The sequence below is a fragment of the Gekko japonicus genome, unplaced genomic scaffold (genome assembly GCF_001447785.1).
Source record: "Gekko japonicus isolate JY-2015 unplaced genomic scaffold, Gekko_japonicus_V1.1 scaffold2302, whole genome shotgun sequence".
Lineage (NCBI taxonomy): Eukaryota > Metazoa > Chordata > Lepidosauria > Squamata > Gekkonidae > Gekko > Gekko japonicus.
The window spans coordinates 199,622-211,032 of NW_015176044.1; the positions used below are offsets into that span (position 1 = coordinate 199,622).

Here is an 11,411-nt window from a genome sequence, read left to right on the forward strand (position 1 = left end):
GTAGGTGGGACTGAGAGAGCTCTCTCAAAAAACGGTCCTGAGAGAACAGCTCTGAGAGAACTTGTGACTGACCCAAGGTCATGCCAGCAGCTGCATGTGGAGGAGTGGGGGGGGGGCAAACCCAGTTCTCCCAGATTAGATTCTGTGCTCGTAACCACTACACCAAACTGGCTCTCTCGAGGGAGGGGGATTCTTGGTGGTTGGTGATTCGATCCTTAGGCATGTAGATAGATAGGTGGGGGAGCCCATGTACTGACCACATGGTGACCTGTCTCAATGTATGGATGAGACAATGGTGTTGGGAGGAAGGGTTTAAGTTTGTTAGGCACTGGGATGTTTTTTTAGAACAAGCAGGACCTGTACAAAAGAGACGGCCTTCACTTGTCCTGAGAAGGAACCAGGTTGCTGGTGGAGGAAAGCCAACAGGAGATGAACTATCTCTGGTTCAGGATGGCTCATCTCTAAGAAATGAAAGGGTAGTTGTCCTGTTTTAACATCTGATAGGGCACGTATAGAAAGAGGGTCAGAGGATTTGCATTTTACCCATTTCTTTTGGAATCCCTTGCTCAGTCTGGTGTTGTGCTAAAAGTATGCTTGTAAATGTTTTCTTTTTAATAAATACTTATAACTTTTGATGCGGGCAGTGGTTCTCTGTACCACATAGACCACCTTCTCGAAGATGCTATCCTAAAAGGAGCACCGGGAGGGAAGGCAGGCAGCTGGCAAGCAGTTATTCCTCCAGGGATATACTTACACCAGAGTTCCAGGCTACAGGAAACACATTTCTTCAGTCCAAGCCCTGATGCCTCCTGACTGCTAGATGGATTCCCCTTCCCCTTCCATGCTCTTTCTCTCTTTGTCCTGCTTCTTCAAACATAGTATTATCAACAGGTGGCCGCCTCCCCCCATTATCTTAACACAAACACACAGACAAAACCGGCCCTCTGCCTCCAAGGAACGGGTTCAGTTGCTACAAAGACAGACTGAACTTGAGAACCTGACAGCCCGAGCAGCTTCATAATGCTAACAGGCAGTCTGGGGGGGGGCATTGCCCCCACTGGGAAATCCCGGGGGGCTGGGAGGCTGGAGGGGCCATTGCCTCACCAGGAAACCCTGCGGAGGCGGGGTTGGACCCTGCTGTTCCCCATAGTTTACGCCCCTGCTCTGGAATAACTGTAGACTGTGGGAAAGGGAGCCTTCTAGTTACATCGCATTGCCAACCTGCAGGTGGAGCCTGGCGGTCTTCTCGAAATACAACTGATTTCAAGACCACAGAAATCAGTTCTCCTGGAGAAAGTAGCTCCTATGGAGGATGGACTAGATCTAAGGGGTGGAAATTACAAGGGAGTCGCTACCGGCTACATATCAGGAGAAACTTCCTAACTGTAAGAGTGGTTGAGCAGTGGGACAGTCTGCCTCGGGAGGTGGTGGATGCTCCTTCGCTGGACGTTTTCAAGCGGAGGCTGGACGACCATCTTTCGGGTATGTTGTAGGTATGTAGGGCTGTCTTTCGGCTATGCTCCTGCAGAGTGCAGGGGGTTGGACTGGATGACCTCCAAGGACCCTTCCAACTCGTAACATTCTATGATTCTATGACTTTATAGCATTAGACCCTCCCCTCCCCAGGCTCCATCCCCAAATTTCCAGGAATTTCCCAACCCAGGCTTGGCAGCCGTTTTCTTACCTCTCTATATCTGAAATGTATAGAGGTAAATGACGTGCCTGTATACACCTCTAAGGGACATATAGACCATATTCTAGTCCACAGAATTGCCTAGGGGATGGGGAGAAGCTTCTGGCCGGCCTCACTGGGTTAAGCCACATAGAGCATTTCCCCGGCATCGGCTGTGCTGCTCCTTCCCAAGGAGAGACATTTCCGATCTGGGCTGTTCAGGCTGATCTTTGTGTTTGTGATGGGGTGTATCTGCACACACACCAGTGTGCATGGGAGGGGGTTGGGCTTCAAGGTCTATGGATCCAGTTCTGCCCTGCCCACTACAGATAAAAGGAAGTCCTTCTTCACCCAAAGAGTGATTAACACAAGGAATTCACCACCACAGGAGGTGGCGGCAGCTACAGGCATGGACGGCTTCAAGAGGGAATTAGATAAACATATGGAGCAGAGGTCCATCGGTGGCTATTAGCCACAAGGTCTAGATAGGAACTCTCAGTCTGGGGCAACGGATGCTCTGTCTTCTTGGTGCTTGGGGGGGGCAACAGTGGGAGGACTTCTAGTGTCCTGGCCCCACTGCTGGACCTCCTGATGGCACCTAGTATTTTTGGCCACTGTGTGACAGTGTTGGACTGGATGGGCCATTGGCCTGATCCAACATTGGCTTCTCTTATGTTCTTAGCTTCTTGGCATGTTGTTCTAGGGCAGTGATGGCGAACCTTTTAGAGACCGAGTGCCCAAACTGCGACCCAAAACCCACTTATTTATCGCAAAGTGCCAACACGGCAATTTAACCTGAATGCTGAGGTTTTACTTTAGAAAAAACAACTCATACATTAAGATGATCCAAACAAAGTAAGGAAAGCAATCTCAAATGCTTTCATTTACTTAAAATTATTTGGCAGAGAATTCAACACTTTAATGATGGTCTGGGCCTAGCTGGGGCAATGGCATGTGTGCCCACAGAGAGGGCTCTGAGTGCCACCTCTGGCACCCGTGCCATAGGTTCGCCACCACTGTTCTAGGGGTACAGCTGGAAAGCACATGTACCAGCTCTGGGGAAGCTGAGCACATCTTTGTCTGGTCACGGTCTGACTCTTCCGGCATTGACATCGATGTTGGACTAAATGACCTCCAAGGTTCCTTCCACATCTCTCTTTCCAACCCTGCCATCGACTAAAGAATTGCCTTCTCAGGAGCTTGGTCAGTAATACAGGAAATGGAATCAAGCCCAGTTCTGCTGGACTTATTTATTTATTTATTTAAATTTATATCCCGCCCTTCCCACAAGCGGGCTCAGGGCGAATCAGAGAGCAAAATCTAGGGCATCATAAAAATGTCAGTACATATCAAATATCATTTACAAAACAAATCAATTTAAAACAGAATATATTAAAACAGGTCACACTATTCACATGCATAGATTTCAAGCTGGTGCCATAAGAACATACGAGAAGTCAATGTTGGATCAGGCCAATGGTCCATCCAGTCCAACACTCTGTCACACAGTGGCCAAAAATACCAGGTGCCATCGGGAGGTCCGGCAGTGGGGCCAGGACACTAGAAGTCCTCCCACTGTTGCCCCCCCCCAAGCACCAAGAAGACAGAGCATCACTTGCCCCAGACCGAGAGTTCCTATCTATACCTTGTGGTTAATAGCCACTGATGGACCCCTGCTCCATATGCCATTAACTTCTTCTTAATCTGGGCCACAAAGAGATGGTAAACTTCAGTGGGGGGGGGGTGAGATTTTATTGGATGCCTGCTACATTAGCCAATGCAAGCAGGATTACTGCTGAGTGTGTGAGGGGTGTGTTTATAGGGGGACATCATGCACTACTGCTTCAGAACAGCTTTCCTGGTATGGTAGCAAAGCTTGAATAGTGGCCAGTTCAACTCACCTGCTGTTCACCAGCTGAGAACATGGAACATGGAACATGGAGTTCACTGTCTGCAAGCAGATCAACCCTGTTGGTCAGGTGACTTTTCAAGAACAGGGTGGTGGAATAGGATTGTTATCATTCAACCGGTGTGTATCAGAGATCTGGATGGCAGTCCTACATTGCCCCCTCTCTCATAGAAATAGGCCCATGGCTCACTGGTAGAGCATCTGCTTGGCACACAGAAGGTCAATATTTGGTATCTCCAGTTTAAGAAAAGATAATTGGACAGAGAAACAGACCAGGTATTCAGCTCACTGCAGCTGTCAAAAGGAGACATGTCCAGCTACTGAAAGCAGTTCCTGTGAAGTTCTATGTAGGATTGTCAGGCCTTCTGGATCAGCTGGGAGTCTACCAAGGCACTACCAAGTCTGGAAGTTGCCAAGCCTTCTGGACCTACTGGATTGATATCACTTCCCAGATTTATACTGAAAGCAATTCAGGAGGACACTGTGGGATTCTGCCCTGAATCACAGCAGCTGCAGCACCGCTGGATTTCCCAACTGTAAATGTGGGAGACCTGGCAGTTATGGAGGCCCCGTCATACCATGCAAAGTGGGTGATCTACCACTGAGCCATGGTCCCTTTGCTGGTGCAGAGGACACCATCCTGCTTTCCCCTGGAATAAACTGGGTGTGGGTGATTTTTGAAAAACCTGCATCCATTTGACTGGGGGCAAGAGAAAGAAACCTGTGTGTTTCCACTGTGGGAAGGAAGAGGGAAGCCTCTCTCAAACCACTTCTCATACCATTTTTAAACGGTTACTCTTTCTCCCACTTCAGGCACAAGTCTCACTCCAGATTAACTACTGCAGACTAGCAGGCCACCCCTCCCTGTTTCTCTCTTGGCCGCCTAAAGGCTTGAAGAGAGAGGTTTATTTTGACCCAGGCTTTTAACTAAAGGCCTCCATCTGTGGTCTGATCTTGGCCTGAGGACTGTTTATGGATATATATTTTTTTGGCTGCTCAATCCTTGCTTTATGACATTTTTCGTTCCCTCTAAACTGAGTTAGTGTGAGCTAGCTCACAGGTTTTTAGTCTCTGGCTCACACATTTTTGTCTTAGCTCAGGAAAGATGGCTGCAGAGCAAACTAATTTATGCAGCACCAAAATCACCTGCTCACAACTTTAATGGCAGTCGCTCACAAAGTAGAATTTTTGCTCACAGGACTCCATAGCTTAGAGGGAGCATAGCTCATTCATGATTGCCAGTTTGGTTTGATTCTTGAGTGGTGAGCTGCTTTGAGCAGGCCTCCGGAGAGGTGGCATATCGGTTCTCTAAATGAAGCTACAAGTGACTTCCTAACCAATGGAGAAATCCGAGCATGACTAAAAGGTAAAGGTTCCCTTGCTCGAAAGCCAGTCGAATCCGACTAGTGTTGCGGTGCTCATCTCCGTTTCAAAGCCGAAGAGCCAGCGCTGTCCGAAAACATTTCCGTGGTCATGTGGCCGGCATGACTAAACACCAAGGCACACAGAACGCTGTTACCTTCCCACTGAAGTGGTACCTATTTACTCACAATTTCTTGCTTTCGAACTGCTAGGTTGGCAGGAGCTGGAACTAGAGACGGGAGCTCACTCTGTCATGCGGCACACTCGGGTCTCGAACTCCTGAACTACCGACCTTCCACAGCCTGCAGTTCAGCATCTTAACCACTTGAGCGTCTTAACCATGACTACAGGAGGCTAAAAGTGACTGAGATTCTTACCAATGGAAGGAAAAGGTAGACAGCTCGAGTGAAGGTCCAGGAAAGATCACAGAGGGGTTCGGGTGGGAGGGGAGACAGGCATTAGCGGGAGAGGGTGAAAAAAACTGAAAACAATTTCACAGGCTGTACACTTCTGGATCAGCTGGGAGTCTACCAAGGCACTACTGAATCTGGAAAGCATGAAAGATCACAGGTCTGTTCATTAGGACTTAAAGACATGTCGGATCCTATTGAGTCGGCCAGTAGCACAATACAAAAAAAAAGACAGCAATCCTAAGTATGTCTACTCACTACTGAAATGTATTCAACAGGGCTTGCTCCCAGAAAAGAAAAACAAGACAGCATTTACGGAGACTGCAGTGCAAGGTGAACAGTAACCAGACTAGAGATGTGAAGGCCCGAAAAAACCCCGGAAAAATTCGTTTTTTTCCTGAAGCCTTTTTTGTTTTTTCCCGAAAAATTGGAAAAATTGAAAAAATAAAATAAAATAAAATAAATTGACTATGGAACGTTTTATTTTAACATGATGAATAAAATATTTTAAGACAAGGAGTTCAAATATTTTCCAAATTATTTCTAAAATATATCTATATGGTATCAGATTGATCTAATTTCTGTGCACTGAGGACAAGCAAGTCCTAGGTTACAAACTGAACTCTCCAATGCAAGAACAAGATGCATTTCTTCCTTTAGGAGGTGCTATTGTCAGAAGAAAATAAAAAGGTTTCAGTTTTGTTTTTGCATGTGGATGGGTATTCTGTTTGGATACACTATATTTTTAATATGCTAGTTGTGATAATTTCATGCCAAGTAAAAATGTCCATAGTCATATTTTATATTCCTAAAGTAACAGAATGACTTTCAATCTGGAAAAGACAAAAGAAATGCTAATGTAGCCTTTTTTTCAATTTTTCCGAAAATTTCAGTTTTTCCCTGAAAAAACCCGGGAAAAAAACGGGTTTTTTTCCGAACTTCAAAATTTCCGGAAATTTTACATCTCTAAACCAGACCACCCTCTCTTTCTCTCTAGGCCTTCTTGGGCTCTTAATAAGCACACAAATATTCACCCACTCAGGCACCGATCGAAGGAACTCCATTTGTGTTTTTTTTAAATTATTATTATTGTATTGTAGACTGATAAAACAACAGTATAAACAATACACAGTTGAACAAGTATCAGTAAATAGTTAACAAAACTTCTGAGAACAAGTAAAAGGTGTAACACCACAATCTTACATACAATATAAGCCTTTTCATATATAATGCAATATCTCGTGGTATTTGCGAGGAACCGCTGATTGGAGACAAGTCTCCACTAAACACAAATTCTAGGAAAGGAAACCATTTTGCTTGGAAATCTGAACATTTGGGTGGATTCTCTAAGAGATTTTATCAGATATTTTATCCAAGGCATAAAATTCCCAAGCCTTTAAGTGCCAATGAGTTAGTGACAACTTGTTGGAGCTCTTCCATTCACTAGCAATCACAGTTTTTGCTGCAGTTAAGAGGATGGAAATGAGCTCTTGGTGGATTTTTGGGATTTTGGAAACCCTCCAGAGATCCAAAAGAATGAGTTCAGGGTTTTATGGAATTAAGTAGCCAGTGATGTCCTTAATTGAAGAAATAATTTCAGACCAAAACATGTTAACAGTTGAACAAGCCCACCAACAGTGGATGCACATACCTTGTTCCCCACAAGATCTCCAACAAAGAGGTGAGTGCGAATGTGAGATTTTATGAAGCCTAACAGGGGTAAGGTACCAATGAGTCAACAGTTTATAACTCTGCCAAGTGGCAGCAAGAATTATCAAAGTTCGTTTGGGGAGGCAAGAAACCAAGAATTAAGATGAAAATACTTTGTGATGCTAAAGAAAGAGGAGGGTTGCAGCTACCAAACCTAAGACTTTATTATGAGGCGGTCTGTTTAACATGGATGGAAGAATGGGTAAAGTTAAAAAACAACAGGCTTTTAAGTTTGGAGGGTCATGATTGTAGGTTTGGGTGGCATGCGTATTTATGGTATGGTAAGGTAAAAATGGATAGTTTTTTAAAGCATCACCTGGTAAGAAAAGCACTGTATGTAACATGGATGAGACACAAAAAACTTTTTCGTGATGTAAGGCCACTCTGGATTGTACCAGAGGAAGTTTTAACACCTTACTCAAGACAGCAAGGTAAAGACTGGTTGCCATACAGAGACTTAATGAGCATTTGGGAAAGAGGAGGGGAAAAAAGATTTCAAATATGTATAAAATTTTATTAAAATGGTATACGGAAGATGAGACAGTTAAAGAGCAAATGTTAAAGTGGGCAATAAATATGAACAAAGAAGTGACGATTGACTCTTGGGAATATTTGTGGAAAAACTCTATTAAAATATCGACCTGTACCAATGTTAGAGAAAATTGTTATAAAATGATGTATAGATGGTACATGACTCCGAAAAAAATAGCAAATATGAACCAAAATATGTCTAATAAATGTTGGAAATGTAAAAAACATGAAGGCTCATTTTACCATATGTGGTGGACTTGCGAAAAAGCAGTGGACTTTTGGACGAAAATCCATAGTGAAATGCAGAAGATACTACAATGCTCTTTTAAAAAAGCACCGGAAATTCTGCTTTTGGGACTAAAAATGGAAGAAGTTAATGTGAATAAAAAAACTTTATTCTGGTACTTAATAACGACAGCAAGAATGCTATATGCACAATATTGGAAACTTGAAAAAGTACCAGAGATTGAGGACTGGATACATAAAGTTCTGTTCATGGCAGAAATGGATAAAATTACCAAGAAATTGAACAACAAAGAAGACGAAGAATTTTTTGAAGAATGGAAGGACTTTAAGAACTATCTGGAAAAGAACTGGGATGTGACAAATAATTTACTGTGTTTAGAACAATATTAAGTAAAAAGATGTTATCTTTTAAAATGATTAGAAATATGATATTAGTAACTGATGGAATATATATAAGTAAGGGGAAGGGGGTGAAAGCATTGCGGGAAGCCACAGGAGGGGGAAAGGTGTATGGATTGTAGGGTAAGTAATCGTTTATGTACTTTTGTTTTTAAAGTTTTAATGGATAAATGTTGAATACCTACGATTGGAAAATAATAAAACTTTGTTTACCAAAAAAAAAAACAGTTTATAACTCTGCAATTGTATGTTTAAGGAGTGGGAAGAGGAGATGACCAGACTGTATCCCAGTCTCTATTCAAAATAGTAATATCACAGTCCTTCTGTCATAATTCTTGATACGTTAAGGGATTTTTCAGGTGAACTGAAACAAAACCCTTATAAATAAAAGAAATACAGCCTTTGAAAGAGGACTGGTCTATTTTTAACAGGCGTTAAAATGGAGTAAGCGGCCTTGACAAATTTGAATGTACTCTTAAAAGACTCAACAAGACGGTTTGCTGTTTTGTTTTTTACTGCTTATTGGGTTTTATTATTTAAGTTGTGGGGTATCTTGTGCAGCTTTCTGGAGAAGAGGCCTGTTAGTTTTCTATGACAGGTGTGTAGGAGATACAAGGAGATTCTGAGCCAAGGAAAGATAGAAGAATGAAGGGAACCCAGGGATGAGGTATGGGGGGGGGGGAAGCAGGCTGGAATTCGGGAATGCACACAGAACTGAAACAATAGCAAGCTGACCTCTGAAGTACATACTTGTGGGAACCGCAAAGGAAGTTATAAGTGGAAGAGTTTACTGGAAGCGAGAGCTGTACCCACTTGCAATATTTAATGCAAGTTTGGAAACTGGATGAGGCGCTCTGTGACCTAGGGTTGCCACCCTCCTGGTGGGGCCTGGAGAGCTCCTGGAATAACTTTTCTCCGTGCTACAGAAAACAGCCTCTGTAGAGGGTGGACTCGATGGCATTTACACACACACCCCGGGTCTGTCCCCTCCACAATCCTGCCCTCCCTAGGTTCCACCCCAAAATCTCCAGGATTTCTCAACCCTCAATTAGTTCTGCCTCCTGACACAACAGCTGAAGCAATACCAGATGAAGCACAAGCCTCAGAGATCATCCTTTCCTGTCAAGTGTAGGCGAAACTAGATTGGTAACAAAAGTCCTCACAACCCATTTTTTCACCACATCAACGTGGTGAGGAAGGTTAGTCTGAGAATGTGCCTGCCCCCAAAGTAAGACAACAACAGTGGCAAAATGAGGATTGGAAACTGGACCTCCTAGATAGACACTCTACCCACTAAACCACACTGGCTCCGATAGCGGAGGGAGGTCCTTAAATGCCCTTTGTTTTCTAAAGGGGGGAGATGCAGCTTTCCCCCCCGTGTAGACCATGTTATGCAAAACGAGGGAGTAATTCCAACTGAAGCCTTCCCACACTCCCTCGTATGGTTTCTCCCGTGTGGGTTCTTTCATGGTAAGGAAGGCACACTCCTAGCATTTATATGGTTTCTCTCCTGTATGAATTCTTCGATGAGCAGTAAACTTGTCACTCCAAGCAAAACTCTTTCCACAGTCCAAGCATTTATATGGTTTCTCTCCTGTGTGGATTCGTCGATGGGCAGTAAGGTTGTCGCTCCGAACAAAGCTCTTTCCACACTCCCAGCATTTATATGGTTTCTCTCCTGTGTGGATTTGTCGATGGGCAATAAGGTGGTTGTTCCGAACAAAGCTCTTTCCACACTCCAAGCATTTATATGGTTTTTCTCCTGTGTGGATTCGTTGATGGGTAGTAAGTTGTGAACTCCAAAGAAAGCTCTTTCCACACTCCGAGCATGTATGTGATTTCTCTCCTGTGTGGATTCGTCGATGGGCAGTAAGGGTGTTGCTCCGAGCAAAGCTCTTTCCACACTCTAAACATTTATGTGGTTTCTCCCCTGTGTGGATTTGTTGATGGCCAGTAAGCTTGCTCTTCCAAGCAAAGCTCTTTCCACATTCCAAGCATTTATATGGTTTCTCACCTGTATGGATTTGATGATGGCCAGTAAGTTGTCTCTTCCACGTAAAGCTCTTTCCACACTCCAAACATTTATATGGTTTCTCTCCTGTGTGGATTCGTTGATGGGCAGTAAGATATGAACTCCAAAGAAAGCTCTTTCCACACTCCGAGCATGTATGTGGTTTCTCTCCTGTGTGGATGCGTTGATGGCCAGTAAGGATGTTGCTCCGAAAAAAACTCTTTCCACACTCTAAACATTTATGTGGTTTCTCCACTGTGTGGATTTGTTGATGGCCAGTAAGATCTCTCTTCCAAGCAAAGCTCTTTCCACATTCCAAGCACTTATATGGTTTCTCTCCTGTGTGGATTCGTCGATGGCCATTAAGGTTTCCTTTCCAAGCAAAGCTCTTTCCACACTCCAGGCATTTATATGGTTTATCGCCTGTGTGAATTCGATGATGACTAGTAAGCTGTGAACTATGAGCAAAGCTTTTTCCACACTCCGGGCATTTATATAGATTCTCTCCTGTGTGGATTCGTCGATGGGCAGTAAGGTTGTTGCTCCAAACAAAGCTCTTTCCACACTCCAAGCATTTATATGGTTTCTCTCCTGCGTGGATTCCCCAGTGTGTAACAGAGACCTGGGATTCAGCAACCTGAGAAAAAGAGGATTCATTCCCCCTCTTCCATTTCGTTCCAGTGTTTCTTCTCTGCTGTTTCTCTTCCATCAGTAACTGTTGTGGGTCTCCTTTGGATTTGCTCTGGGGATCATCAACCTCTGAAATTAAGACAGAAGACTATCAAGGAAAGAACTGCTCTCGATAACAACAGGACAGAAATAACTGAAAACGGAGAGAAATCCTATTAATCGGCTTCTGATTCTCCTTTGGAGGGTAGTTCCATCAAGGGCAAGGAGACTCAGTGGAACCTCCATGTGTGAGAAGGTATCTCTCTGAAGGCTGGTTGCCAGCTGGGCAACTCTGGGAAATGGTAGGCGGGACCAGAGGGACCTTTGGCAAATCTCTTCCTAGATTCAAGCACATTACAGAGCACGTATTGCTAGACAGCCAGGGTAGAACAGGATTTCACACCTGAGCGATGGAGACCCAAGGTGAGCTCCCCACTTGCATAGTGCACTGGAATGGTCTTGGGCCAATCACTCTTTCACTGAATTTTCTAC

At 44.1% G+C, this 11,411-nt stretch overlaps 1 pseudogene; it reads right to left on the bottom strand.

Annotated features, from left to right (window-relative positions):
• Positions 1 to 9,726: 9,726 nt before the first annotated feature.
• The window catches only part of LOC107123421, a 44,876-nt pseudogene continuing 43,191 nt past the window's right edge, over positions 9,727 to 11,411 (bottom strand).